General features: G+C 44.9%; 1 protein-coding gene and 1 long non-coding RNA gene across 2 annotated transcripts in view; one reads left to right on the forward strand and one right to left on the reverse strand.

The window, feature by feature from the left end:
- ASIC2 (acid sensing ion channel subunit 2) overlaps window positions 1–24,396 on the forward strand; it is a 1,207,137-nt gene that overhangs the window by 792,601 nt on the left and 390,140 nt on the right. The gene's annotated exons all lie outside the window — the stretch shown is intronic.
- On the reverse strand, window positions 706–23,981 carry LOC133231815 (uncharacterized). Its single transcript, XR_009731241.1, has 4 exons — window positions 23,587–23,981; window positions 6,840–8,962; window positions 3,298–3,345; window positions 706–1,656 (listed from the first exon to the last, which is right to left on the reverse strand). It is a non-coding gene; the product is annotated as an uncharacterized LOC133231815 (long non-coding RNA).

The raw sequence follows: 24,396 nt of genomic DNA on the forward strand, positions 1-24,396 counted from the left end.
AATGAGCCAGGGCTACTCTCTGGTTACAGGATGAGGGCTTCTCATCGCGGTGACTTCTCATCGCAGTGACTTCTCTTGTTGCAGAGCACTGGCTCTAGGGCATGTGGGCTAGTTGGGCTTAGTTGCCTCATAGCATGTGGAGTCTTCCTGGACCAGGGATCGAACTCGTGTCTCCTGTATTGGCTGTAAGATTCTTTAACCACTGGAACAACAGGGAGGTCCAGTGTGACCAATTTTTAACTAAGTTCTACTATGGACCTCCTCTGTGCAAGACACTCAGTTCCTACTATGTGCTGGACATCCAAGACAAATTTTGAGGACAGTGGAAGAGACAGATGTATCTTGAGACCTTGAACTTGGTTTGTTCTCTCTAAGCCCCACCTTCAGTTTACCAGCCACCAGGTCCCTTTCCCTTGTCTCTTCCTGGCTGCTACCACTCCCATTAGCTATTGCAAAATCCATAGGTAACTAATATCTGTGGCCACAGTTGACCAGCTTAAAAGCTGATGAGGGTCACTTTGATGATCTTAACAGTATGCCTGGGAAGAAAATAGAGCAAGTCCTATTGCCTGCATTTTATAGGATGCCTGAGAGGGGTATAAGGTGTAAGAGGGAGGGAAGTGTGCAAGGGTGTGAGGTCTGAAGTCTGTAACAGGAGCTCTGGATGGCGTTTCAGCATCCGTGGGAATTGTCACCCCTCTGACCAGGTCTCGGGTGCTAGGAGTCCTGTTGAATCTGGGCATCTGGGAGACCAGTTGTGGACGAAGTGCTGAAACCAAATGGCTTTCTGATCGCTGACAACGTAAGGAAAGCATGTCTTTTTTTCTTCCTTTTAATTTATTTTTTGTTGAAGCATAGTTGATTTACAATGTCTTGTTAACTTCTGTTGCACAGCAAAGTGATTCAGTTATACATATATGTACATTATTTTTTAATATTCTTTTTCATTATGGGTTATCATAAGATATTGAATTTAGTTTTCGTGCGTGCTTTACAGTAGGACCTTGTTGTTTATCCATTCTGTATATTAAAGTTTGCATCTGCTAACCCCAATCACCCACTCCATTCCTTCCCCAGCCCCGTCTCTCTTGGCAGCTACCAGTCTGTTCTCTACAGACATCTTTTCTTAATCCCTAGGGTATCTTATCCAGTTTCATGGCTTTAAATACCACCTGTGTACTCACAGTTCCCAAATTTATATCTTCAGCTTAGCTCTCCCCTGATCTCCAGGCTCCTAAATCCAACTGCCTATTCTGTATCTCCAGGCGGATATCTAACAGACATGGTAAACTCAATACATCCATAACCAATTCTTATCCTCAGGGCCCCAAACCACTTATCCTTCATTCTTGTCCATCTCAGTAAATTGTTACTTAACATTTTAGGTGATTCAGGTCTGAATTTTGGATTCAACTTCTGTTCTCTTTTCTCATACTTCGCATTTACTCCATTAGCAAATAGCGCTTCCCTCAAAAATGCTTCCTGAGTTTGATAGCTTCTCACTTCCTTCACTGCTTCTCTCAGGGTTCAGGCCACATGATCTCCCGTTCCACGACCTCAGTACCTCCTGAGTGGTCTTCCTGCTTTGTCTCTTATACACCCCCTAGAGTCCAGTCCTAATAACAGAGCGAGAAGGAGACTCACCTTGTTGTACACCTGAAAGAAACACAACATTGTTAATCAACTATACTCCAATGCAAAATCCAAAGTAAAAAGTAAAATGAAAATAAAATACAAGCCATATTTTACAAGCCTGGCACTTAGTTGCTACAACCTCTTAACGGCTCCTTATCTCATCTGTAGTAAAAGATAAAAGCTTTGTGAAGCCCTTACATGGTCTGCCGTTGTTACCACCTTGACCTCATCCACTGCTCCTCTCTTCTTGCTCTCTCTGCTCCAGCCACATAGGCCAACTTATTCACTTTTTTTTACAGATTTTTTTTTATGTGAACATTTTTAAAGTCTTTATTGAATTTGTTACAATACTCTTTCTGTCTTATGTTTTGGTTTTTTGGCCCCAAGGCATGTGAGAGCTTAGCTCTCCAGCCAGGGATCAAACCCTCACCCCCTGCATTGGAAGACAAAGTCTTACCCTCTGGACCACCAGGAAAGCCCCTCAATTTACTCTTCTTTGGCCTGTTGGGCACAGTCCTGCCTCAGGGTCTTTGCCTGTGCTGTTTCCTCTGCTGGAAGATTCTTCCCTTGAAAAGCCACATGGCTCTCACCCTTTTTCCCTCCAGGTCTCTGCTCAAATGGCCCTTGTCAGTGGGGCCTTACCTGACCAACCTCAATAAAAGAGCAAACATCCCCACCATGGCAGTTTCTGCCCCTTCAGTTCAGTCACTCAGTCGTGTCCGACTCTTTGAGACCCCATGAATTGCAGCACGCCAGGCCTCCCTGTCCATCACCAACTCCCGGAGTTCACTCAGACTCATGTCCATCGAGTCGGTGATGCCATCCAACCATCTCATCCTCTCTTGTCCCCTTCTCCTCCTGCCCCCAATCCCTCCCAGCATCAGGGTCTTTTCCAATTGGTCAACTCTTCGTATGAGGTGGCCAAAGTATTGGAGTTTCAGCTTTAGCATCAGTCCTTCCAAAGAACACCAGGACTGATCTCCAGAGTTTAGGTTGGACTGGTTGGATCTCCTTGCCATCCAAGGGACTCTCAAGAGTCTTCTCCAACACCACAGTTCAAAAGCATCAATTCTTTGGTGCTCAGCTTTCTTCACAGTCCAACTCTCACATCCATACATGACCACTGGAAAAACCATAGCCTTGACTAGACGGACCTTTGTTGGCAGAGTAATGTCTGCTTTTTAATATGCTGTCTAGGTTGATCATAACTTTCCTTCCAAGGAGTAAGCATCTTTTAATTTCATGGCTGCAATCACCATATGCAGTGATTTTGGAGCCCAAAAAATAAAGTCTGACACTATTTTCACTGTTTCCCCATCCATTTCCCATGAAGCTATGGGACCAGATGCCATGATCTTAGTTTTCTGAGTGTTGAGCTTTAGCCTGCCTTATTTTTCAATACAGTATTTATACTATCTGATATTCTATGTATTTACTTACCTGTTTCTTCATTATGTGTCTTCCTTCTGTAGAACATAAACTCCATTGTGACTGTTTTGGTCATTTTTTCATAGCTATAACCTCAATGGTACTCATGACATGAGAGACATTCAAAAATATCCTCTGCATAAATGTGAATGAATGAATGACCTAGGCTCACAACTGCCTAAGGAGCATCCAGATTTCTTAGAATACAGATTCTTTGGCCCAGTAGACACCTACCTGGTTGAGGCAAAATCTCCAAGCTTCTCTGGGCTTCAGTTTCCTCATCTGTAAAATAGAGGTAATTCCTTGTACCTATCAGAGCTTTGATTCAAAGAAAAACTGCTCTGGGCCCTGTTAAGCATACAGAAGGTGCTTAACCATCGGGAGACTCTTCCTCTATCAACAGAAAATTGGCTCATGGTCCCCTGGAGCCCAAACAGGAAGGCTGGGACTAGGACTCTATTGTCTGGACTCTTAGTCTGTAGGTCTGCTCACAAACTCATGAGATTGCACGCTCACTTCTGCATTTACTGCTGTGCTAAAAAGGGCCCTGTCACCATCCTCCTTCTTTTTCCCTAGCATCTGAAATGTTATCCCTCTACATTTCTGGCCAATTCTACCACACGACTTAGAGACCCCATTTCAAATCAGTGCCAGGTGGTGCTAGTGGCAAAGAGCCCACCTGCCAATGCAGGAGACATAAACGACACCAGTTCAATCTCTAGGTTGGGAAGATCCCCTGGAGGAGGGCTTGGCAACCCACTCCAGTATGAAATCCCATGGACAGAGGAGCCTGGCAGGCTACAGTCCATAGGGTTGCACAGAGTCAGGCATGACTGAAGTGACTTAGCACGCACGCATGCATGCCTCAAGATCTAGGGACTTAGGGTTCCTTTTCTCAGGTTCCCTTCTTGCCATGAACCAGAAGTGCTCACAGTCAGTGCTGTTTAGCTCTGTCCTTAAAGCTTCAGAGCCACCCCCCTCCTGCTGATCCCGTGCCCCACTCCCATCCCATCCCTGCCCCAGGCACCAGAGCTCCAGGAGTACCGCTGGTGGAGACCCGCCCCAGGCCCTGTCCTGAATAAGACGTCAGGTTCAGAGACAAGTGCAGAGAGGGTAGAGGGCATGCTCCTACAATGGGCATGTCCACTGTGCTTCCACCACTAACACCAGCTGTCTACCCTCATTCCTCTTCAGTATTAGCATGACTTGTTGGCCACCTCCAGCATCCTGATCACACCGTACACGCAGCCCTGCTACAGTTCTCAAAAAGAAAAAAGGATACTCCAGGCAGGAAGTATTTGAGCTGGCTCAGTCCCTACCCCAGCCCATCTAGTTTGGCTTCAGGTGGCTCAGATGGTAAAGAATCTGCCTGCAATGCAGGAGACCCAGGTTCAATGCCTGGCTCAGGAAGAGCCCCTGGAGAAGGAAATGGCACCCCACTCCAGTATTCTTGCCTGGAGAATTCTATAGTCAAGAGGAGCCTGGAAGGCTACAGTCCATGGGGTCGCAAAGATCAGACATGACTGAGTGACTAACACTTTCACTTTTATTTTTCAAGAGGAGGCAGAGAGGGTTAGTGTGGGTTGCAGGAGACTTCTTTGGATGCATGTTTTGCCAGCTCCCATTTCTCCACTGTCTGGGACCTTCCAGGCTCCCAGGAATACGGCCGTCCTGTCTGCTGCCCTCACCTCCACCTGGGAGAACAGACACCTCCTCCCAGGCTCGCCCTCCTCCCCAGCACCTGCTCCCTGACCCTACGCAAATAAAACTGCAGCAGTGCTTTAGCATTCTCATTCCAATTTCCAATTCATTTCAGAGGCTCTGGAATCCATCTTCCCAAGGCCCTAAAGCACAATCTCTAAGGATTAGAGCCCCTCCAGACCTCATTCTCACAAAGAGGAGACACACGCTGCTTTGCAATTTGCTTTTCTCTACCTTTGATATTCACTCTCACCCCATCAACAGCAACTCCGAAGTGTATTTATAGTTGCCAAACGCTTTTCACACACATCACTTCATTTGATTCCCTTCACTGGCCCTGAAGAACACGGGATGATGCCCATTTTAACAGGTGAAGAAACCGAAGCGCAGGGAGAGTAAATAACTCAGCCACGTCACACGGATGAGTAAGTGTCAGGGTCGAGATGTGGGAACCAAGTGTCAAGGAGGAAGGGAAGGATCTAATAAGATTCCCATCGGGCTTCACAAAGGCCAACTAGTGTTTTTGTTGTATTTTTTCAGTCGTTTGCAGTGCTGTGCATGGTGTGGTCTCTTCCTGTGAAGCCTCTTACATTGACCAATGCTTGCTTTCTGTACACACACACACACACACACACACACACAGCCAAGAACTTGCCCAAGTATCAGACTCCTAAATAACAGAGCTAGGAGGTTCTCCAAGTCCTCTTTTCTACTCAGCCATGCAGTGCTCAGAAAAGGATCCCAGGGGAGATTCTGGGGATCAGTCAGTTCCTGAAGATGGATTTCCCAGCACTAATCATAGGATCTACTCTGTACTTTTTGAGCTTCCCTCCAGCTGGGAGGCATGGAATCTCTCACAGCCCTTCTTCCAACCTGCCTCTAGAGATGAGCTGGGGTCTTTGCCTTGCAATGCCCTGACTTGGCTTTACTTTTCCTTTTAACTTTTAAAAAATTTATTTTATTGAAGTTTAGTTGATTTACAATGCTGGGTTAATTTCCACCATACAATTCAGTAGTTGTATGCTACATATGTATTTAGTTATACATATGGGCTTCCCTGCTGGCTCAGATGGTAAAGAATCTGCCTACAATAATGGGAGACCCAGGTTTGATCCCTGAGTCAGGAAGATCCCCTGGAGAAGGGAATGGCTACCCACTCTAGTATTCTTGCCTGGAGAATTCTATGGACAGAGGAGTCTGGCAGGATACAGTCCGTGGGGTTGCAGAGTCAGATGTGATTGAGTGACTAACAAACACTTTGTTATACATACATACATATATATATATATATATAGTTTTCATTATGGTTTATAACAGAATATTTAATATAATTCTCTGTGTTATGCTTGTTGTTTTTCCTTGTTGTTGTTTATCCATCCTATATATAATAGTTTACATCTGCTAATCCCAAACTCTCTCCCCATTCCTTCTTCCCCTTGGCAACCACAAGTCTGTTTTCCATTTCTGTGCGTCTGTTTCTGTTTCATAGATAAGTTCATTTGCATCATGAACTTACGTGGTAAGTGATATTGTGTGGTATTTGTCTCTCTCCTTCTGATTTCCTTTGCTTAGTATGATCATCTCTAGATCCATCCATGTTGCTGCAAATTGCCCTGCCTTGGTTTTGATCGCTAAGAAGCCAGAGCTCCCCGCCCCTCCAGCCTCTGCCTGGCAGGAGAGCTGTCCTTAATGGAGGCCCTGCCCTGGCATTTCCATCTCCTCTTACACTGACTCTCTGTGGTCAGGATCCACACGTCCCAGGCTAATTGTCGGAAAGCAGAGTGTGGCTTGCATGCCTAGTGGCTCATTTTGCCAGTGCTGCCAGGCTGCCCCTCTGCGGGTTTTGTTCTTTGCCAGAAAAAGCAATTATGGAGCATTGTGGATGAGAGAACATGCTGAAATTCTGCTCGCTCCAGTCCAGGAGGGTGGTCCAGGCCAGATGTGCCCACACTGTGGGCTTCCTCTTTTGTCCCCTGTAGGTTGCAGGGACTCAGCCTCACATCACCCGTCTCGAAGGTGAGTGTCCCGCGGGCGGGGGCGGGGGCGGGGGCGGGGGGGGGGGGGTGCTGTCTCACCTTGATGATGTCATCAGCAGGGGCCGGAAATAGTTCTCATCAACATCACTGTACCTTCATTTCTGGTTCTGCATACCATCAGGACCTTGGTATTAGGAGTCTAGACCTTCTTGTGAGACAGCACTGCAGAAATCTCATTAATTCAGTCGGAGCGTAGCTCACGGGGTCAAAACTGAGGGGTTTGGTGGACAACCAGGTGCACTTTCATGATGCCCGAGTACCCCCATGTCCCTTCTACAGAATAAAATGTTCCCACGATGGATCATAGAAGAGACATAAAATCAGTAACAAGAACAATATCAGTAACTGTACTCTAGTGGAGAGAACATGGGTTTCAGTGCTGGGCAAATCTGAGCTGGAATGTCAACTCTACCCCTTATTAGCCATGTGATCTTGGGAGAGTTGCATGGCCCCACTGCCCTCTGTTTCCTCAGCTGTGGCATGGGGTGATGATCTCTACACTGCAGGGTTTTTATGAGGAATAAGTGCCATAAAGGAAGCGACATGTCCAGCACATGCTGAATGTTCAATTAAAGTGTCATCCTGTGCATGGTCATTCGATCCTCACAAGAGCCCAAGGAGGAGATAAGGCAGGCTGGAGTTTCTCCCATTTACAAAAGAGGAAGGCTCAAGGAGGTAAAGGGACTTGTCTGTGGTCACACAGAACAAGTAAGGGAAGCAAGAGGACTTGACATTGTCTAATTCCTGCCTCTGGATTCGTTCCAGTTATGTGACTCAGGCTCATCCATCATCTTCCCAAAGCATCCAGCTCATTCTCAGAGGGGATTCAGGTACCAGAGACATTCTCTGCTTTGAGCACTTCCCGGCCCTCCATGCCTCAGGTCCACTGCTCCTGGGGAAGTAGGGGCTTCTGTGGCAGGCCCTTGCCAACCCTTCTGGAAACCTTCTCAGCAATTTGGTATCTTTGGATGAAACACTTGCTGGCTTTTGATATGTTGGTTCCTCTGGGGAACCAAAGGAACATTTTGCATTTGTGTTTTACTCTCCACCAGGGATGGTGGTCTTCACTGAGAAGCAGACGGCCTTTATCATCTTCATGTCTGGTCCCCTTTCTCCCATTCTGAAGAAAAGTTAATGGAGCTGTGTCTAGATAGTTTAAGTCTAGGTGAGTGTTATCTGATGAGGTTCACCAGTGTTACACAAAGAATTATTGTAAGAAAGAATCCCCCAAATTCACACTGTCAAAGTCCTACTTTGATGGTACTTGGAGAAGGGGACTTTGTGGAGGGTTAGGTTTCAGTTCAATTCATTTCAGTTGCCCAGTTGTATCCGACTCTCTGTGACCCTATGGACTGCAGCACGCCAGGCTTCCTTCCCTGTCCATCACCAACTCCCGGAATTTACTCAAACTCATGTCCATCGAGTCAGTGAGGCCATCCAACCATCTCATCCTCTGTCATCCCCTTCTCCTCCTGCTTTCAATCTTTCCCAACATCAGGGTCTTTTCCAATAAATCGGTTCTTCGCATCAGGTGGCCAAAGTATCAGTTTCAGCTTCAGCATTAGTCCTTCCAATGAATATTCAGGACTGATCTCCTTTAGGGTGGACTAGTTGGATCTCCTTGCAGTCCAAGGGACTCTCAACAGTCTTTTCTAACACCACAGTTCAAAAGCATCAATTCTTCAGCGCTCAGCTTTCTTTATAGTCCAACTCTCACATCCATACATGACTACTGGAAAAACCATAGCCTTAACTAGACAGACATTTGTTGGCAAAGTAATGTCTCTGCTTTTTAATATGCTTTCTAGGTTGTCATAACTTTCCTTCCAAGGAGCAAGCGTCTTTTAATTTCATGGCTGCAATCACCATATGTGGTGATTTTGGAGCCCCAAAAATAAAGTCTCTCACCGATTCCATTGTTTCCCCATCGATTTGCCATGAAGTGATGGGACCAGATGCCATGATCTTAGTTTTTGGAATGTAGAGTTTTAAGCCAACTTTTTCACTCTCCTCTTTCACTTTCATCAAGAGGCTCTTTAGTTCTTCTTCACTTTCTGCCATAAGGGTAGTGTCATCTGCATATCTGAGGTTATTGGTATTTCTCCTGGCAGCCTTGATTCCAGCTTGTGCTTCATCCAGCCTCGCATTTCACATGATGTATTCTGCATATAAGTTAAATAAGCATGGTGACAATATGCAGCCTTGATGTACTCCTTTCTGGATTAGGTTCAGATGAGGTCATTAGGATGGAATGTGTGTCATTATAAGATAAGGATACCAGAGCCTGCTCTGTCTGCCTGATGAGGACACAGTGAGAAAGCGGCAGTCTATAAGACAGCAAGGAGGTTCTTACCAGAACATATGATTTTTGTTTTAGACTTTTAGTCCTCAGAACTGTGAAAAATGTTTTACTGTTGTTTAACCCAGGCATCCTATGGTGTTTTATTATGGCAACCCAAGCTGAGTAAGATAGAAATTGGCACCAAGAAGTGAGGTGCTGCTGTAACAGATATCTAAAAATATTGAAGTGGTTTTGGAACTGGGTAATGGTGTAGAGGTGGTGAGAGTTTTGAGGTACACTCTCAAAAAAAAAAAAAAAAAACCAAAAGCCAAGATATCTACAAAGGGACATTTAAAGGTGATTTTGACAAAGACTCAGAAAGAAAAGAGGAGAGCTGGAGAGAAAAGCTCCAACTTCTTAGACAATACACAAATATTTATAAACAAAATACTGGTAGAAATATTGACAATAGGCAGTAACAGGCCATTCTGGTGAGGAATGAAGAGCATGCTGTTGGACAATGGAGAGAAGGTGACAAAGAACTTGACTGAACTATGTTCATTTTCTAGTGTTTTATGGAAGAATTTGTGAGCTATGAAATTGGATAATTAGCTGAGGAGATTTCTAAGCAGAATATTGAAGGAGTGGCTTGGTTCCTCCTTAGTGTTTATAGTACAATGTGAAAAGAGAGAAACCAATTAAAGGAGGAACTGTTAAAAAATAAAAAGAACCAGGAGTTAAAGAGTTGAAAAATTCTCAGCCTATCCATATGGGAAAAAAATAAGAAAATGTGTTCAGAAGAGAGTAGTAAGGGTGTGCTCAACAGACATTTGATGATACAATTACTATGGATGTCAACCAAGAACTTAACCAGCCCAGCAAAAACACTGCCAGGTTGCCCTAAAGGGTTGGAGATGAGAAGAAATGAAGGAAGGTTGTCTGACTTCTTAGCTCTTACAGGACTGAACCACAGAGCCATTTGGCAGCAAATTGTGTATTATTCTTTAAGATAATGGAAGAATGACTTCAAAGACCATTCAGAGATCATCAGGGCTGCCTCTGTCTCAAATTGGGGGCAAAGGGAATAGAGGGAGGGCACTGCGTTGCTTTCAGTAGGCCGGATTGGCTGCCCGGGGCCTTAAAAGAAGGGTCCCTATCCTTGAGTCTTGGTGTGTAATCCCAGCCTGGTAGAGCCACAGGGGTTGAACCACCATTTCAGTGGGTCTAGAAAGCAGGACCACTGCCCTATTAAGTCTGGAAGGCAGCACATTGAACCAGAGGGCTTTATTCTCAAGGCTTAAGATCAATGGTATTCACCTTGCTATGTTTTTAACTTGCTTTGACTTAGCACCCTTTTCTTCTTTCTGATTTCTCCCTTTTGGAACAGGAATGTCTATGCTATGCCCACCCACCATTGTCTTTTGAAAACACATAACTTATCAAATTTCACATATTCATAGCTGGGGAGGAATTTTGCCTCAGGATGAAAAGTGCATTTAGATGATCTTTAGATAAGACTTTAGAGTTGATTCAGAATGGGTTAAGACTTTGGGGAGCTATTAGGATGGATGAGTATATTTTGTACAAGAGAAGAGCATGAGTTTTGGGAAGTCAGAGGCCAAATGTTATGGACTGAATATGTTCCCCCAAAATTCATGTACTCTAACCCCCGAGGTGTTTGGAGGTGGGGCCCTTGGGAAGGGTATTAGGTTTAGACAAGGTCGTGGGTGTGGAACCACCATGGTGAGATTGAAGTGAAGTGAAGTGAAGTCGCTCAGTCGTGTCCGACTCTTTGCGACCCCATGGACTGTAGCCTACCAGGCTCCTCCATCCATGGGATTTTCCGGGCAAGAGAACTGGAGTGGGTTACCATTTCCTTCTCCAGGAGATCTTCCTAACCCAGGGATTGAACCCAGGTCTTCCACATTGTAGGCAGACGCTTTATTGTCTGAGCCACCAGGGAAGACCTATGACCTATAAGCCACCAGGGAACCACCATGATGAGATTAGTGTCCTCATAAGAAGAAGAAGAGATTAGAACTCATTCTTTCTCCATGATATAAGGACACAGCAAGAAGGCAGGTGTCTGCAAACAAGGAAGAGAGCTCTCATCAGATACCAAACATGCTAGCATATTGATCTTAGACTTCATAGCATCCAGATAAATAATTGTTTCTTATTTACATAGACCACCCAGTCTATGATGTTTTATTATCAGCCTGAGCTCTAAGAGGGCAAGAAATGATATTGTCTTCCCACACTTTCCATAAGATTAGAGATACCAAGGGAACATTTCATGCAAAGATTGGCACAGTAAAGGACAGAAATGGTATGGCCCTAAGAGAAGCAGAAGATATTAGGTGGCAGGAATACACAGAAGAACTGTACAAAAAAGATCCTCATGACCCAGGTAACCATGATGATGCGATCACTCACCTAGAACTAGACATCCTGAAATGCAAAGTCCAGTGGGCCTTAGGAAACATCACTATGAACAACACTAGTGGAGGTGATGGAATTCCAGTTGAGCTATTTCAAATCCTGAAAGATGATGCTGTGAAAGTGCTGCACTCAATATGCCAGCAAATTTGGAAAACTCAGCAGTGGCCACAGGACTGGAAAAGGTCAGTTTTCATTCCAATCCCAAAGAAAGGCAATGCCAAAGAATGCTCAAACTACCGTACAATTGCACTCATCTCACACACAAGCAAAGTAATACTCAAAATTCTCCAAGCCAGTCTTCAACAGTACATGAACCATGAACTTCCAGATGTTCAAGCTGGATTTAGAAAAGGCAGAAGAACCAGAGATCCAATCACCAACATCCATTGGTTAATCAAAAAAAAACAAGAGAGTTCCAGAAAAACATCTCCTTCTGCTTTACTGACTACATCAAAACCTAGTACTGTGTGGATCACAGCAAACTGGAAAATTCTTAAAGAGATGGGAATACCAGACCACCTGACCTGCCTCCTGAGAAAGCTGTATTCAGGTCAAGATGCAACAGTTAGAACTGGGCATGGAACAACACACTGGTTCAAAATCAGGACAGGAGTACGTCAAAGCTGTATATTGTCACCCTGCTTATTTAACTTATATGCAGAGTACATCATGTGAGATGCCGGGCTGGATGAAGCACAAGCTGGAATCAAGATTGTTGGGAGAAATATCAATAAGCTCAGATATGCACATGACACCACCCTTATGGCAGAAAGTGAAGGGGAACTAAAGAGCCTCTTGATGAAAGAGGAGAGTGAAAAAGTTGGCTTAAAATTCCACATTCAGAAAACTAAGATCATGGCATCCGGTCCCATCACTTCATGGCAAATAGGTGAGGAAACAATGAAAACAGTGGCTAACTTTATTTGGAGGGGCTCCAAAATCAGTACAGATGGTGACTGCAGCCATGAAATTAAAAGACGTTTGCTCCTTGAAAGAAAAGCTATGACCAATGTAGACAGCATATTAAAAAGCAGAGATGTTACTTTGCCAACAAAGGTCCATCTAGTCAAGGCTATGGTTTTTCCAGTAGTCATGTATGGATGTGAGAGTTGGACTATAAAGGAAGCTGAGCACTGAAGAATTGATGCTTTTGAACTGTGGTGTTGGAGAAGACTCTTGAGAGTCCCTTGGACTACAAGGAGATCCAACCAGTCCATTCTAGAGGAAATCAGCCCTGAATATTCATTGGATACTCCAATACTTTGGCCACCTGATGCAAAGAACTGACTCCCTGGAAAAGACCCTGATACTGGGGGAAAAATGAAGGCAGGAGGAGAAGGGGACGACAGAGGATGAGATGGTTGGATGGCCTCACTGACTCGATGGACGTGAGTTTGAGTAAGCTCCGGGAGTTGATGATGGACAGGGAAGCCTGGTGTGCTGCAGTCCATGGGGTCACAAAGAGTCAGACACAACTGAGCGACTGAACTGATACTGATACACTATCCAGTGCCCAGTAATCAGACTGCAACCCAAGACCTCCTGTGGAAAGTTTGTGCCATGGCAGAGGATCCTGAGCTAAGACCAAGGAAAGAGAGGGCAGAGGAAGAAAGCAGGCAAAGCACAAGCAGAAGCTATCATCAGTGAGGAAAAGTAAAGATGGTGGCCAAAAAAAGCAACATCCAAATAAAGGGGCATAATGAAGTCTTCAACGGGGGAGGAATCAAGAGATGTAAGGTGCAAAGGGTCAGTTGCAAGGTGAAAAGTAGACAGTGATGGAGTTTAGGACAAACAGCACAGCAGCAAGGCAGTGGAAAGCTCTCTCTTTGTTTATGCTGAATATCTAACGCTGCATGACAAAGTGCCCCAAAATCTAATGGTCATAAAACAACCCCTTATTATGCTTTTGGATCTGAGGGTTTGGAATTCAAACAGGGCACAGCAAGAACAGTCTTCTCTCTGATCCTTGATGTCTGGGTCATCAGTTAGAAGCCTCCAGGACTTCAGAATCATCTGAAGATTTATTCACTGTGGTTGATGCTGGGAAGACTCAACAGCTGTCAGCTCGGGCTCTGTGGGCAGCTCTTTCTGTTTCCATGTGGCTTCTTTGTCTTGTCTGTCCAACTTGGCAGCTTTAGAGTAGCCAGCTCCAAAGTCCATATTGACACCAGGTGGAAAACCGTATCACTTTTTATGACCTAGGCTCAAAAATCTTGCAATGTTCTACCACCATGTCCTACTAATCGAGGCAGTTACAAAGGTCCACCAGGTTCAAGTAGAGGAAACAAAGATTCCACACCCTGATGGAGGAGAGTCTATGCCACACTGTAAGAAGAGTATCTGCAATAGCACACATAGCCCAGAGGGGATCTCAGAGAATATAATCAGCCACCTTTCTCAGCATTCCTTCTCGTGCTGCAATGGTCAGTTTGGGTGGAAGCCTAAAAGCACAGACACTGAGTGTCCCTTGAAAAGACAGTTAGAGAAGATAACATCCAAGACTTAGATGAAGTGGGTACTAGCATATTCCTTTAGAGAAAAATGAGGCAATTTCTGGGACCCTAACTGTAACGGACAGGAGTTCTGCACTCTTCTATCTCAGCTATATTATTGTTTTGTGTTTGGTTGTTGTTAGCGGTACTAACAGTCTCATCTTAGTCAGTTCCCCTTCATTTTTGGTAAAGATCTTTCTGAAAACTGAGCCCATGTCAATGATGCCGAGAAACCCCCAAAGAAGGCTCTGATTTGACTCACAGTTGAGTCAGAGACAAGGAGGAGCAGGGCCCCCTGACGACAGGCATGAATGAGAGCAGGTATCAGCATGAACCCCCCTGTGCCTGCGTGTGCGTGCTAAGTCACTCCAGCTGTGTCTGACTCTTGCAACCCCATGGACTATAGTCTACCAGGCTCCTCTTCTCCACGGGATTTCCCAGGCAAGAATACTGAAGTGGGTTCCCATGCCTCCTCCAGGGGATCTTTCCAACCCAAGGATGGAACCCGCATCTCCTGCATTGCAGGCTGCAAACTCAGGGCCGCCAAGGTGCAGTTGTTGCTCCTCCCGTGAACTCTCTCTGGAGAGCTTGTCCCAGCTCAGCCCTGGAGCATGTTGTGTTTTGCTTCAGTTAGATTCTTTTACAGAGCAGACAAGGGAAAGATCAAAGTGGGAGAACCTCAAGGGGGAATAGAAATGCCAGAGGGAAAGTGCCACTGGCACTTATCTTCTTCATACCAGCATATTTCTCGAGGGGCTTTGTAGACTTTATCCTGTTTATTATGCATTTTCACCCTCTGTACACCTTCCCCTCCCTGCACTTCACACCTGCCTTTGAGCCTTTGGCATCCTCACTGCTTAACAGAACTCTGAAAGAATGTATCTCCTAATGAGTAGAGTTCCCTGAAAGAAATGCCAGCATGGAAGAACACACAGACTCCCAACAAAACAAAACGTCTCTCTTCACATGCCATTACCATGTAAAGATGCTAAATCAGAAGGACCTGGGGGAGACCCTATGGCCACCTGAGTTTATACACATCGTTTGCTAAATTGTGTAAGAACAGGGAATGCTTAGTCCATAAAACACTGAAAGTGAACACATTTGCCACCCACAGCATTTCCCATTCAACTAAGAGTATGCTAATTGCAAGCATTTCTCATTATTATTCATTAATGGAGTATACAAGGTTCTCAAGGACTCATGGACCAATTGCATACTTGTCCTGTGCTGATATAAATACTATAGTTAGACCTTGAAAGTTACATTCCATTTTTTTATTTGTCATCCATTTATTCATTCAAAAATATTTTCATTGATTATTGCACTGAAGATGAACAAGTAAGAGTTCGTGCCCTCAAGGAACTCATGTTCCTAATGAAAGCAATGAAATAAGAGACATTTTAATGGATGTTACCAGGGAGAACACTGGGAGCTATCAGAGCATATGATAGGTTCCCCAATCTAGATTTGAGGGAGGAAGAATCAAAGACTTCTTCCTAGAGATGATGCCTGAGTTTTGAGTCATGAATAAGGGTTGACTTGGAGAACAGAGAAAAAGGGAGGGGAGCACATGTCCAGGTATCAAGGCATGGGAGAGTATAGTGCCTCCAGGAAACTGAGAGCTTAGAGTCTATAAAGAAAGGGATAGTGATGAGCCTTGAATGCTGTACTGAAGAGTTTTGTCTTTCTCCAGAATTCTATTGGGTTTCCAAGGTGGCTCAGTGGTAAAGAATCCTCCCACCTTCCTGTAAGGAAGATCTCCTGGAGTAGGAAATGGCAACCCACTCCAGTATTCTTGCCTAGACTATTCCATGGACAGAGGAGCCTGTTGGGTTACAGTTCATGGGGTTGCAAAAGAGTCAGGCACAACTGAGCAACTGAACGTGCATGCTCCAGAATTCTGTAGTCATGAAACTAGATTAAAACTTTGAATTTTATCCAGATAGTCAGTGAGTTGACAGTCGCTAAGATAACTTCTATGAGTAAATGATGAAGCTGTTCAAGTCAAGAGCAGTGCTCAAGTCAAGTCAATGTTGGCCTTTGACAGCCCTCGTACCATCATAGGAGGGTTGGTGAGCAAGAAGCCAACAGTATCTGCTCTTGGATCAGCCTTGCCAACCTAGTAATTGACACTGACCTCTGGACCCACCTGCCTGCTCCAACCTGCCTTAGATAACCAACATGAACTTGACCTGTGATCTCTCTATGTTCTCCTTCCTGCTCAGCTGGACAGTTGTTTGGGGCCCCTGTAGTTGAGACCTACCATGTCACTGCCCTTGTTCCCAAGATTCAGCCACAAATAAACTTTAAATCAAGAGTATTTAGGGGGACTTCCTTGGTATTCCAGTGATTAAGAATCTGCTTTGCCAATGCAGGGGACATGGGTTCGGTCCCTAGTCCAGGACGATTCCATATGCCTCAGGGCAACTAAGCCCATGTGCCACAACTACTGAGCCCATGTGCCCTGGAGCCCATGCGCCACAACAAAAGAAGCCACTGCAATGAGAAGCTCACACACCACTACTAAATAAATGCCCCCACTTGCCAAAACTAGAGAAAACCCATGCACAGCATCAAAGACCCAGCACAGCTATTTTCTTTTAAGAGTATTTTTTCTCCTTCCCCGTGACTTACTATATTTGCTATGTGTTGACTGCTGACTGGATATCTTGGAATTATTGGAAATTAAAGATAAAAGACACTTTAGGGATCACTATACCCAAACCTCTCATTGTAGCTAACACCAAGGAGGAGGAATGACTTCTCCAGGAATAAGAATTCATTTGAGGGTGTTCTGACTCTCAGACCCATGAGCCTCTTCGGGATGGCCTCCTGATAAAAGGAACAGACAGGCTGGTAAACACAATGAGTAACTGACACTCACAACTTGAGCTTGAAAAATCTTTTTAAACAGCTCCCCAGATTTATTCATTCATTCATCAAACCCTACCTGAGTACCTGCTCAGTGTTAGGTGAGGGAACCAATGGAAAACAAGACCTCATTCTCACCCTAAAAGCCTATATCCTGGTGCGAGAGGAGGATAACAAACAATAATTATGCGGTATGAAAAAAGCTCCCATAGACAGAAGCTCTAAGTGCTGAGGTGACCTTGGAGTGGCAGGGACATACCCACCCTGGCTCTTGAAGAATGAGGGGAATTAGGGTAAGTGGGATGAGCAAAAGTGGAGGGATCCATGTATACAAAGTTGGAGATATCCAAGCGTGTTCTAGAAACATCATGGTCACAAGGAAGCAGAGGGGTGATGACAAAGGTTGCTGGTATGATGCTGCTTAGAGGAAAGGGGAAGAGGATGCTCAGAGGGAAGGAGAATGGCTGGCCAGATGTGGGTCCTAGGAAGATAAGTCGAGAGGTTTGTCTGTGTGGGTGGATGGGGGGGCGGTTGGGCTGGAACCAGAATAACCAGTGGGAGGCGTTTGTCTATGTTTAGCCACTATAAGGAGGGAGTCTTTATAGCTAAGATGTTGATAACCTTCTGCAAACTGACATTACTTCTGTACTAACACCAAGAAAAATTAATGAGATCATAGGATTTGATCTGGGAGTCTAATTCTGACCCCATTTTTGAGTCATCAAGAAGCTTATGTTGGAACTTCCCTGGTGATTCTGCACTGCCAATGCAGGGAGCATGGATTCAATATCTGGTCTGAGAACTAAGATTCCACATGCCGTGCAGCACAGCCAAAAGATTAAAAGAAAAATATAGCAGGTTATGTCATTTCTGTAAACAAAGGAGAGAATTATAAATTGTGAATTTGAATCCCTCATTTATCAGAATGGTAAATTGATTCCAGAGAGAAGTGACTTGGCCAAAATTACCCAGTTATTAGGCAGTCTCTAAAGAGCCCTTCTGACATGCATCAGAGAAGCAATATCAGATCAGATCAGTCGCTCAGTCGTGTCCGACTCTTTGCGACCCCATGAATCGCAGCACGCCAGGCCTCCCTGTCCATCACCAACTCCCGGAGTTCACTCAGACTCATGTCCATCGAGTCAGTGATGCCATCCAGACATCTCATCCTCTGTCGTCCCCTTCTCCTCTTGCCCCCAATCCCTCCCAGCATCAGAGTCTTTTCCAATGAGTCAACTCTTCGCATGAGGTGGCCAAAGTACTGGAGTTTCAGCTTTAGCATCACTCCTTCCAAAGAAATCCCAGGGCTGATCTCCTTTAGAATGGACTGGTTGGATCTCCTTGCAGTCCAAGGGACTCTCAAGAGTCTTCTCCAACACCACAGTTCAAAAGCATCAATTCTTCAGCACTCAGCCTTCTTCACAGTCCAACTCTCATATCCATATATGACCACAGGAAAAACCATAGCCTTGACTAGACAGACCTTTGCTGGCAAAGTAATGTCTCTGCTTTTGAATATGCTATCTAGGTTGGTCATAACTTTCCCTCCAAGGAGTCACCATCTGCAGTGATTTTGGAGCCCAGAAAAGTAAAGTCTGACACAGAAAAAGCACTGAACTGTTCCAGTTATGGTCCTTCCTCATTCTTTTGGACTGAATATTTCCATCCCACACCCCAGTTAGGGTTGAAGCCCCAACTCCCAGTGGGGTGGTATTTGGAGATGGGACCTTTGGCAGGTAATTTGGGTTAGATGAGGTCATGAGGGTGAGGTCTTCATGATGGGATTAGTGCCCTTGTATTATATGAAGAGACATGGGGGAGTCTACTGCCTCTGCATGTCCATGCACTCAGGAGAGGCCATGTGAGGACACAGAGAGAAGGCGGCCAGCTTCTGCAAGCAGGAAGAGAGCCCCGTCAGAATCGAATCTGCCAGGACCTTGATCTGGAATTCCCAGACTCCAAAAGTGTAAGAACAAATTTGGTTGTTTAAGCCACCCAACCTCTAGCATTTTGTTAGGGCAGCCCACACAGACTAAGACACTCATGTTTATAGTGTGTTTTTCAACAAGTCATTGGCCTTCTCTGGGCTTCACTTTCCCTACATATCAAATGAAAGTTTTGTACCAAAAAAGATCACTGCAACTCTTCCCAGCTCTAAGATGTGACATGACAACTATCCAGTGAGGAAAGAGGCTGAAAAACCTAAGCAGCTTCCCAGACTGTCTCTGGCCACTCCCTAGCGGAGTTTGATGGCAGGTGGTACCCAAAGCCCAGGGGGCCGCCCCAGGAGAGGGAGAGAAGGGACAAAGTGGCATTCGCATTCCCGCAATGTGTACCTGGAAGCTCTGAGTCCCAGGTGGGAAGCAAACAAGCAAACTCACTGACGTGTGTGAAGCCAGAGATCACCTTGCATAGCAGCAGCCACTGCTCTCCTGTTGCCATGGCAACCCTTCTCTGGATTCTTCTCATTTCCCAATGCTCAGCCCGGGAGCCGGGTCCAACTGCCCTACAAGTGGAGACCAGACAGACCCTGGATGGAGGGGCGGGTAAGGGGACACACTGGGGCCTTGGTGGTTCATAGTAAGCCCTCACAGCTTGGGACGCAGGGCTGGGGTGTTGAATCAGGTGTGTCTAGCTGCTGCCATCCTTCCTCTACAAACACTGCCTCCCAGCACAGCTTGACAAGGGGTAGGGAGCAAAAAGGAGGATTTTCCAGATTATAAGTCACCTCGTTTTTACTTTGAGCACTTATTTATGGAAGCCAGTGGAAAGGTCACTGCCTTTGACTCCACAGTGAACTTGTGTGTGGCCTTGGACAGGCCACTTCATCTTTTTAGGCTGTGCTTTCCTTAAGCATAAAACAAGCATCACAATTCAGGAGCCCGGATGCAGGCTCTCTCCTGCCCCTCCTCCTACCTGAGGCTCTGTGAGTGAGTCCCTTGAGATATTTGAAGGGTCTCTGCTTGGGAAATGACAAAGTCTCTTGAAATGAAAAGGTTAACCAGTGATCCTTCTCTTCTTCCCCATCATTACTGGTACACTTAAGAGCTGATTCTCTGAGCATTTCTTCCTTTATAGGGAAAAATGCTTTAGGGGCCAATATGTTAGGCAACTGCCCATTTTAAATCAACAGGAAATGAAAGCAAAGCCTCTCTGAAATCATCAACGTCATTAGGGGAATAGGATTTTTCTTGTCAGACTTCAATTTACACACAGATAGAGTTTTAGGAAGACATCTATTTGGGTAAGGTAGGCATTTCCTACACTAATAGGTCACCTCCCTTGGGAGAGTATCAAGCCGCTTCCTCCCTCCTACCTGCCTCCCTAATTTATTCAGTAGACTCTCAGATAGTCTCAACTCTGGTGACTGTTATTCAAATGAATTTAGGGGGTGCCTCCTCTGTGTCAGGCACCATAGATGCTAGGGATGCAGTGATAAAAGGCAAGGTCCCTGTCCAGGAGGAGGCTTCCCTAGTAGCTCAGAAGGTAAACAATCTCCTTCTATATAGGAGACCCAGATTTGATCCCTGGGTTGGGAAGATCCCCTGGAAGAAGAGAATGGCAACCCATTCCAGTATTCTTCCTTAAAGAATCCCATGGATAGAGGAGCCTGGAGAGCTACAGTCAATGGGATTGCAAAGAGTCAGACACAACTGAGCAACCTAACGCTTCTTCTGTCCAGGAGGAGCCCAAAGATCCAGTGGAGACAGACACAGAAGTAGGGCCCTCCTGTCTGTCATCTTTTCCGTCTTCCAACGGCCCTGTGAGAAAAGTGTTACCACTGTCATTTCAGCGAACTCAAATGGACTGGAGTGGGTGAATTTAATTCAGATGACCATTATATCTACTACTGCGGGCAGGAATCCCTTAGAAGAAATGGAGTAGCCATCATGGTCAACAAAAGAGTCCGAAATGTAGTACTTGGAAGCAATCTCAAAAACGACAGAATGATCTCTGTTCATTTCCAAGGCAAACCATTCAATATCACAGTAATCCAAGTCTATGCCCTGACCAGTAATGCTGAAGAAACTGAAGTTGAATGGTTCTATGAAGATCCACAAAACATTTTAGAACTAACACCCCAAAAAGATGTCCTTTTCATTATAGGGATGAAATGCAAAAGTATGAAGTCAAGAAACCTGGAGTAACCGGCAAATTTGGCCTTGGAGTACAGAATGAAGCAGGGCAAAGGCTAATAGACTTTTGCCAAAATAATGCACTGGTCATAGCAAACACCTTCTTCCAACAACACAAGAGAAGACTCTACACATGGACATCACCAGATGGCCAACACCAAAATCAGATTGATTATATTCTTTGCAGCCAAAGATGGAGAAGCTCTATACAGTCAGCAAAAACAAGACCAGGAGCTGACTGTGGCTCAGATCATGAAGTCCTTATTGCCAAATTCAGACTTAAATTGAAGAAAGTGGGGTAAACCACTAGACCATTCAGGTATGACCTAAATCAAATCCCTAACGATTATACAGTGGAAGTGAGAAATTGATTTAAGAGACTAAATCTGATAGACAGAGTGCCTGATGAACTATGGACGGAGGTTCATGATATTGTACAGGAGACAGAGATCAAGACCATCCCCAAGAAAAAGAAATGGAACAAAGCAAAATGGCTGTCTGAGGAGGCTTTACAAATAGCTGTGAAAAGAAGAGAAGTAAAAAGCAAAGGAGAAAAGGAAAGATATACCCATTTGAATGCAGAGTTCCAAAGAATAGCAAGGAGAGATAAGAAAGCCTTCCTCAGTGATCAGTGCAAAGGAATAGAGGAAAATAATAGAATGGGAAAGACTAGAGATCTCTTCAAGAAAATTAAAGATACCAAGGGAACATTTCATGCAAAGATGGGCTCAATAAAGGACAGAAATGGTAGGGACCTAACAGAAGCAGAAGATATTAAGAGGTGGCAAGAACACACAGAAGAACTGTACAAAGAAGATCTTCACAACCCAGATAATCATGATGGTTTGATCACTCACCTAGAGCCAGACATTCTGGAATGTGAAGTCAAGTGGGCCTTAGGAAGCATCATTACAAGCAAAGCTAGTGGAGGTGATGGAATTCCAGTTGAGCTATTTCAAATCCTGAAAGATGATGCTGTGAAAGTGCTGCACTCAATATGCCAGCAAATTTGGAAAACTCAGCAGTGCCCACAGGACTGGAAAAGGTCAGTTTTCATTCCAATCCCAAAGAAAGGCAATGCCAAATAATGCTCAAACTACCTCACAATTGCACTGCTCTCTCACACTAGCAAAGTAATGCTCAAAATTCTCCAAGCCAGGCTTCCTTTTCTAAAAGGCAGAGGAACCAGAGATCAAATTGCCAACATCCGCTGGATCATTGAAAAAGCAAGAGAGTTCCAGAAAAAGATCTATGTCTGCATTATTAACTATGCCAAAGACTTTGACTGTGCAGATCACAATAGACTTCGAAAAATTCTGAAAGAGATGGGAATACCAGACTACCTGATCTGTCTCTTGAGAAACCTGTATGCAGGTCAGGAAGCAACAGTTAGAACTGGACATGGAACAACAGACTGGTTCCAAATAGGAAAAGGAGTACGTCAAGGCTGTATATTGTCAGCCTGCTTATTTAACTTCTATGCAGAGTACATCATGAGAAACACTGGGCTGGAGGAAGCACAAGCAGGAATCAAGATTGCCCGGAGAAATATCAATAACCTCAGATATGCAGATGACACCACCCTTATGGCAGAAAGTGAAGAAGAACTAAAGAGCCTCTTGATGAAAGTGAAAGAGGAAAGTGAAAATGTTGGCTTAAACCTCAACATTCAGAAAACTAAGATCATGGCATCTGGTCCCATCATTTCATGGCAAATAGATGGGGAAACAATGGAAACAGTGACAGACTTTACTTTATTGGGCTTCAAAATCCCTGCAGATGTTGACTGCAGCCATGAAATTAAAAGACACTTGCTCCTTGGAAGAAAAGCTATGACCAACCTAGACCACATATTCAAAAGCAGAGGTATTACCTTGTCAACATAGGTCCATTTAGTCAAGGCTATGGTTTTTCCAGTGGTCATATATGGATGTGAGAGTTGGACCATAAAGAAAGCTGAAGGCCGAAGCATTGATGGTTTTGAACTGTGGTGTTTGAGAAGACTCTTGAGAGTCCCTTGGACTACAAGGAGATCCAACCAGTCTATCCTAAAGGAGATCAGCCCTGAATATTCGTTGGAAGGACTGATGCTGAAGCTGAAACTCCAATTCTTTGGCCACCTGATGCGAAGAACTGACTCATTGGGAAAGACCTTGATGCTGGGAAAGATTGAAGGCAGGAGGAGAAGGGGATGACAGAGGATGAGATGGTTGGATGGCCTCACTGACTTAATGGACATGAGTTTGAGCAAGCTCCAGGAGTTGGTGACAGACAGGGAGGCCTGGCATGCTGCAGTCCATAGGGTCTCAGAGTCGGACACGACTGAGAGACTGAACTGAACTGAGACACCCTTTCAGCTTCTGCCTTGTTTTCCTCTCCATGTGACTGCTTTTTTGCTCATCCACAGCTCCCATCACCTCTATCTTTAATTGCAGGTCCCTAGGCCACTAGCGCTTTTACAGATAGGCCCAAAAGGAGATCAAAAATCTTTATTATTTCATGCAAAACTTCAATCAAATGGTTAAATGTTCATTTTGAGAGGAGAGAGGTGGATTACTCACCAGTTTCTCCAAGGTGTGCAGAGGCTGTACTACCGAGTCCAAGCTCACACAACAGGCCAATGAATCCAGGAGACACATGTTGAGGCAAGGAATACATATTTGTCTGGGTTTGGAACCCAGGTTCTTTTACAGAACCAGGGAGAGAGGCAATGCAGAACTAAAGTCAAAAGGCAGAACAGAGAGGGAGAGGCAATGGGGAAGTAAAGTAAAAAGGTCTTCAGTCTGGCAACACTTCTCCAGGAAGGGTCAGCCTTTGGAAGGGGTGTGTTAATCTCCTTTATTCAAAGGTGGGCAAGGTCAGATTATCTCTCTCAGAGCTGAACAAAGACACTTTAGTTTACAGTCAGGCAGAGGGACAGAGTCCTTTGAAGCAAGCCATTATGGATCATTATAATAACAAAAGCGATGAAAAACAAGCCAAGCAGTTTCCAACTTGGAGTCAAAACTGGCTTCTTCTCTGCAACACAGAAAAGGTTGAAAACCTACTAGGCTTGTTCTCCATGGTAGCTGTTCCTGTTTCCTCTGGCTTCCTTCACAGAGCCTGGCACTCAGCCTATGTGGAGGAAAAACAAGTGGATGAAAAGGTCACCACTCCTAACTAGTTGTACTTTGTGTTTTTTTCAGTTGCTAAGTCATGTCCAACTCTTTTGCAACCTCATGGACTGTAGCCTGCCAGGCTCCTCTGTCAGTGAGATTTCCCAGGCAAGAATACTGGAGTGGGTTGCCATTTCCTTCTCCAGGAGATCCTCCTGATCAGGGATCAAACCCTCACATCTCCTCCTTGGCAGGTGGATTCTCTACCACCCACCA

This window comes from Bos javanicus, chromosome 19, assembly GCF_032452875.1.
Source record: "Bos javanicus breed banteng chromosome 19, ARS-OSU_banteng_1.0, whole genome shotgun sequence".
Lineage (NCBI taxonomy): Eukaryota > Metazoa > Chordata > Mammalia > Artiodactyla > Bovidae > Bos > Bos javanicus.